We start from the raw sequence: 7,546 nt of genomic DNA, 5'->3' as shown, positions 1-7,546 counted from the left end.
ATATCTTGTTAAACATGTTGCATTGTTTCTATTGCGAAGATTTTGAGAAAGTGAGAGTTGCATTTAAAAAATTTGCTAATAATGGAACTTTCGGAGGATGTTCGCCGATAATATTTAAATTTGCACTTCCAGTGCGCGAATGCAAAAACGTACGTGCGATTGTTTTCGGGCGCACGCCGCGGGGAAGGGGAGCGACGGATTGTGCGTCATGGAAAAGACGGAGGGGGAGAAAAAAAATGTGGGTCATTCCGACGCACGCACACAAGTGTGTGCCCATCGCCTTCCTTACCCTGGCGAATTTAATTCCGAGGAAACCCACTAACCGCGTCCCGTGTCCCCCTCCTCCCGCTCCTCGCCACTGCGAGAGGCTCCCCTAACTGACCGCCGCTTCCCCAGGGACAGGGGACGCGAAGGGGCGACGGGGAAGAGGGAAGCAATAAGAAGCGGAGATGGCATCCTTAACAGAAAAATTGTCCGCCTACTTCTCGAAACACAGCGACCTTGGACTTCATGAAGGCGACCACAGAACTCCGCGCAACTCCCCTCTCTCTTTTTCTCTACCTCTCTCTCATCATCCCCTCCATTACTTATCTCACTCCTCATTCGATAAACCAGCATCCCCTTCCATCCAACCTTCTCCATACCCGGTGTCACTAAATAGCCTTCATTTACCATAAATTAGAATCTAACGAACTGCTTCCCCGTGATTTTAAATGCAAAATATATTGGTAAATGGCCTACAATATTGCCAGCCGTTTTGCCAGGGATCAATCGAAAACGTGGATCTGAAAGTGGCATCTGTTAGTGAGTTTCAACATCAATGTTTAAGATATAGCTATAACAAACTTTTAAACTATGGAAAAATAAATGCAGTACAATGCTTTTAGATGCAAATCAAATCATTCTGCGCGCACTCAGCTTTGCTAACAACCAAATGGTGGAGGCGTAACATTACGGTTTCATGGAATACATGACAAAAAACTAATAATACATTTGCCTTGAATTAAAAATTACGTGCGACAATAACTCACGTGTAGATGAGGAAATAAGAAAAGAAATAATCAAGGTTGGCTTACGATATCCCAAATGAATAGTATCGCTTGGGATGCTATGTACTACTACTTGTATAGCATGTCAAAGAGAGATAAGCGGATAATTTAAATGCCACGATTTAAATTGCTACAACATATTGGTGTGATTGAAGGCGGTCGGCTGATGTCACTATACATGTAATGGTGAATGTCCGAAAAGAAATAATTCGTCGAATCATACATGTATCCAAATCAACAGAAAAGGACCAGCTCCGCTTGAAACAGCTTAAATAGTAATGCCACGTATGGCGCATGGAGGAAGAAATATTACCGGACCAAGTACCACGCCGGCAACCTGTTGGTGAAAGTGAAAGAGACTAACCCAGGTGCAACTGTCGTGAGGGAATTAACCAAACAATGATGGGAGGATATCTCGGAGAACTACAGCAATGGGATTAGATGTAACTTTTCAAGAAGAACCCTGAATCATGTTCTATGTTTTCGTTATTTCAAAATTTTAAACAGATTGTACTCAGTCTTAAACGTATGTAATTTAGCATGTGCACGTCTGATTTATTTTTTGAGGACCTCATAAAAGAGATAATCTCAAATATATATAATAAATGGCAGTTAAAAAACACTGATAATTTTGAATTTTGATGAACCGTAATTTTACACGCACAACTGAGATGAGTTCATTTTGAAGAAATGTCGTAAAGCATGGGTTCGAGCCCTTTTATCACATAATTTCACATATTACAATCGAGGGTGCAACTGCCCTATGCCCTAGCAACACTTGAGAAAACTTAGGACATTAAATATCTTCTAATGCTATGATTAAGTTGTGCATTATCAATATGCATATACAAATTGTGACATATGCGATGGTAAAAAAATTGCTTCCAAATAAAAATCAAAGAACAAAAATAGTTTTTTGCCTGAATTTGGACTCAATCAGTTTACTAGAAATAATTTAATTTAGATGACCCTTAAATGATTGTCGTGATGGTTGATTTAAAATGGCATTAAAGTTTTAAACAACTTTAAAGGAATTGCCATTCTTTTTAATGGACCAATTAAGGGCATCGGATATCCAATTTCGCTTCTTCTTGATATGCACTTGCTCAGCACTCTTGCTGATGATAAAGTCCCTTCTGATCCCACAATACTAAGAGGAATTTTTAACAACTGCAAGTAACTAAGCTTCAATTACCCTTTTTTCCGTCCACTTCAAGGGAAATTTTTCAAAATTTATCGTGATACTGATCATGGTGTACCATTTTATTTACGAGAAAGTATATTTCTTCATAAGAGTAAGCATTGTGCCCGAAACGCAATTTATTCTTTAAAAACTCTGAATGTGTTGCCTTTCGCGGATCAGCTTTCAAACGTTGATGTAGCATTTCACGTCCGCATTGCTCTTGCGTGCCCCTTGCTTAAAATATTCTATTATTAAATATATATACAAATACCTGGTTTTTCTCTTTAAAAACATTTTAAAACCGCCAGCGAAGGCCAAGAAATTCTTCAAATGATTACGAAAATTTTTGATATTTCTGATGGTGCTCATAACGTCATCCGAAGATCTTCTCTCACAATGGCAGCAGTGGTAAACAAGCTGGTAAATGTTTACTTCCGTGAGAACGGTGACTGGCACTCAGAGTCCAACTTTCTTTGAGTTTGATTTTTTCCCTTTTAATAATCTCATAGTTATACTATAAGGAATAGCAGATTCCCCATATCCTGTGGCATAACATGAACCTCGAATGACGAATTTTACAGACTAAAGAAAAACTTCAATGCAAGCAGGAAAACTGAAAATGTGTCAAATTGCAACGGCTGCCGCTGAGTCAACTGAAGTCAAATCTATGATATTTGAACCACACATACGATATGCACTGTCGCAACTTTTATAAAAATTCAATCCTGAACGATAGATTATTTTAATAAAAATTGTGTGATCATTCTTAATTAAACTCTCCTACGGTTTCCCCTCCAGACTCGCCCATATTCCCTTCAAATACCTTTCCGACTAATCATTTATTCCTCTAGGTATGTCCAATCAATTTGGCTCTTCTTGTTCTTGCCGGTTTTTTTATTTATTTCTCCACCTCTAATCTTCTTTTTACTTTCCCGTGTCTTATTTTATATGTCCAATTCATCTTCAGCAGCCACCTCCATTACCAAGTTTCAAAGGCCTATGTGACATCTCTGTTCTGCTTCTCTAATGTTCCATGTCTCTGGTCCACAGTGTGCCACACTCCACGCGAATGCTCACAGATCCTGCTATCCTGTTGGCAAAATAATCTTCTCTGTTCGCGGTAGTTGCTTTTTCGTAGTGAACGCGTTCTTATTTTAGCTTGAGCTATTCGTCACTTGTCTTATGGCAAACTCCTTTCACCCCACGTAATGTCACTGCCCTATTAGATAGCGTGTTCTCATTCCTCTCTTTCAACTCAGTAATTGGGTTAACTCTCAAATTAATCCCTTTAGAAATTCAAAGAGGGACCTATATTTAATTGTTATTCATATAGACCAGCCAAATCTCATTGCTCCGAGGTACGTGAGGGAATGGAGAAAGCATTAAAGAATAGACATGAAAGGAGTAGAAAGAAATGATTCACTTTCACAAATAAGTCTTTCGTATAATTTTGTCGATTCGAAGCTCCCTACTTAAACGGACCAACTGTGAAACTGTTTTTTTCTGGTCCCCGAACACCAACGAATTATGTATATTTTATTATGCATGCAATATACCTAACACAAACTCTTAATCCACTGACTAGGTAGAGCGATTTTTTTTTAATCTGAATTCTCGGAAGTTGGGTTGGAATAAATCCGAGATTACGGTATTTGAAACTTCCATCCTCGTCGCTGGAATCAAGCGTCATTAATTCATTTTCAACGAGTCCAATACTCTCCCACTTGAGACGGTTATCTTTATAATTTCCCGAAGAAGGCTTCCCCCGCCACCCAACATACACCACGGGAACGTTCCCAATCTCCACAGATTGAAAGTACGGTCGAAGAAAGGGGCCCAGGATTATGGATCTCTCCTCGCTAATAGCATTCCCGGGTCGTCGTCCACGTATCTCAGGAGCTGCTTATCTCTCTCTCCCTCTTCCCGCATCCACCTTTAGACGTCCCCCTCCCACTCGTGGTCTCCCCCATGCACCCCTCTCCCATCGCCCCATTATCCAATCCCCCCTTCTCTCCTCTTACCTTTCGAGAAGCGGAAACAAATTCCATCTCGATAGCCGGCGAGGATACTTGATTATCCGGCGGGGGCTTATTAGAAAACTTTGGACCCTGAGGATAACTCGAAAAATCCGTTCCTACCCACTCTTTCCCAGAGCAGCGCACGGCAGGGTGTGCCAGTGGATTTATGGAGGGGAACCCCTCGGCCTGGCTTGGCGACTTGAGGAAAATGTTTTCTCATTCGCAACATTTCTCCCGTGTTTTCCCAGTTATGCTAATGGTGGAATGGTCTGGAAAAATGATTCGATGGGAATGGAGAGGGGGGGTTTGGCATATAATTGGAAGTTTGATATTTCACAGTGTGGGGGTTGGAAGCCTAAGAATATTACCGAATGTCAGATGTCACACAATTCCCGTGCGGTAGGCCCGAATGGGCAGAACGTGCGGTTTCGAGGTGGAAGTTCCTGGTTCAAATTTGATTGACGCCTCTGAATATTACCATTTTTATTTTGATTCCCTCGTTAAACATAGATTTTATCGGGTACCTGAACTTTGAAATAAACCCGAAGTGGCACTGTGAGAGTAATTTCTTCTGGAGGTTCCCTCAACGAATTCTGAAAACGCAATGTTTTCCGGATTGTTTCACCACATTTTGGAGTCATTACATCTCCCATTGCCGGTCAAAAGTGACCATCTTTTGGCCTTAAGACGGAAGCTGTAATGACTGAAACGTTTTCTCTAAAATGGAGGTCCCAAGCATCTGAACATTCCGGAAAACGTTTAATATACACTGAAAACAATCGACCTCCCCGTAAATCTTTCAATTTCACACCCCTAATGGCATACTGTCAGTATCAAATGGTGTGCCAGAGGATTTATACAAATTATATCTGAGTTCGTGTGTATACATATCTTTGATTATATGTGCCTTGGTTCGACATATATTTAGAAACAGTATCATGTACTCACACAGCTTCCTGGGTGAAAATGTAGAGTCAAATCACAATTAGATGAAATGACATTCAATTTTTCAATTCAAAAGGATTAGGAGGGGCAGGACTGTGCCAAAATTGGAATTTAATGGGATTAAAGGAAGGATTACCAAGAAAAACTCAACAAATATCTTAAAAAGAGGGGTTGAAAATTGTTTTGGAAAAGATGGTTGGAGCTTAATAATGGGAGAGAAAGAGCACCAAAGGAATGATAGGAATGGTAAAAATAGGAATGGAAAAGAATAAAGAGTCATGGTCAAGGGCAGGTCTTTAAGAGGATGGATGAAAGAAAAAAATGGAATAATTTGAACATGGATATAGGTGGAAGACTGCTGAGAGAACTGAACAAGAAACTAAAATGACCAAGGAATGCTGTGGAAATTAAGGAATATGATTAATCCTTCATTTGGTAGATTATAGGTAGGTTTTGAATGGACAGACTGAACATGCCTACATTTCTAAGTCTCATTGAACAGGGCATAACCTGAAACCCCATACGATACTAAATCATTCAATCTGCTTACTTCCTTCCTCCCTTCATTCTGTCCAGCATGCCTATTCTATTCCTACCCCTTCCTTACTTGCTTAACATCCCCCCTTCTATCACAGTCTTCAACATTCCATTGCCAATAAAAATGCTCCGCATCCATCTTTCCTGCCTCCTTTGGATTTCTCCCAACAGCCCTCTCTCCTCCCCCACCATGGATAGCTGCATTTTTTTCCCTTTCCATCTAATTTAATTTTTCCATCTTTCACCACACTTACAGCTCAAAAGTCTCTAATCTATGCCTATCACCTGGCTTCAATGACTAAGTTTTTATAACTTAGAGAACTAATCTCTGTATCAAAGTTTTTATTGATCTTTTCTTAATAGCATCTCTAAATGTCTCTCTCGCAAAGTACCTCATCCTTGTGAAGACTTTTTTGTCTGACACAATTCTTCTTCTTATGTTATAATTACTTCCATCTTGGTCCAAAAACCTTTCAAGATTCCAAAGAAACTGCGGGAGATGCCGCAACAGTAACTTTTAACGGAGTCATCCGCTAATGTGCATTTCAATGCAACAATTTCAGAGTGTAAAAATCATTCGCCTTAAGCCCCAAAATTTCAGAGTTTAAGAGGACGCCTCGGTAGCTTAAGTGGCTAAAGCACCTTTCAAGATGTTTAAACTGTTTTGCCTGCTCTAGTTTTTGCCCTTCTATATTAGTGTTTAACTTAGCTTGCCTCTTTCTTAAAACTCTAATAACTATTTTTTTGTTAACATTAATTCTCATTCCATTCATATCACAACATAAACCCTTGTAAGAAAGGCTAACTAAGCTTGATTGTCTGAAAAACTGACTTGATGAATTCTCCACTGATTTTCATTCCTATATCCATTCATCCCCTCTCTCCTTTTTCATATATAAGCATGGGTGATAATAAACACCCCTGTGTTACTCCTCTTCTTAATAATTCTAGGCTCTTCATTTGCCAAATACACCTGCACTGCATAAGAAATGTACATTTTGCAGATAAGTAGCCTATCCCTCCAATTACTCCTATCATCTGAAATACATCCATTAGCTCTGCCCAATTTATTCTGTCAAGGGCCAAGGGCTTGAAATTTATGGCACAAACAAACATATCATAAATGTTCCCCTTGTTCCTTTCTATTAGTCATATTACATATATCATATTACTGCTATGGCATCATGTGAACCTCCTACAGGGTCGCACTCAAAAGTGGTAGGACTGATTTTTTTACAAGAATTTTACTGACGATATACTTACATCGACTTAATAATCTTCAAAGTATGCTCCTTTAGCTGCCACACTTAGTATAACGTTGCTCCCATTCCCCGTACGCCCGCTGGAAATTTTCTTTGTGGATGCCATTGATGACCCTCGTCGAAGCCTCTTGAACGGCCTTTATCGAGTCAAAACGTCGTCCCTTGAGCTGTCTTTTCATCAGGGTGAAGAAGAAGAAGTCCGGTGGTTTTGGGTGCAACCCTGTATCCTTCCTGAACCCAAATTTACCATCCCCTTAGTAATTATTTGCCTTACTCTCCGTCCTCTTATTGATGATCTTAAGGACAGCTTTAGCTGCTTGAGAAATCAAACTTATTGTTCTACATGTACAGTCTTCATATATGGCTGCTGCCTTTCCTATTTTTGGGATGGGATCTGATTAAATTTTCCTGCAAAATTCCTCCCTCATAAATGCTACAAATTAGTTTATCAAATCTCCTCCTTCCAGGTTTTCCTAGACCCAGGTAAACATGGAACATTAGCCATCCCCATGTTCTTAATTAATATCAATTTCCTTAGTGCCCTTTCTATCT

The sequence above is a fragment of the Hetaerina americana genome, unplaced genomic scaffold (genome assembly GCF_022747635.1).
Source record: "Hetaerina americana unplaced genomic scaffold, ioHetAmer1.1.p SCAF_7, whole genome shotgun sequence".
NCBI classification, from domain to species: Eukaryota; Metazoa; Arthropoda; class Insecta; order Odonata; family Calopterygidae; genus Hetaerina; species Hetaerina americana.
This window is presented reverse-complemented; position numbering follows the sequence as displayed.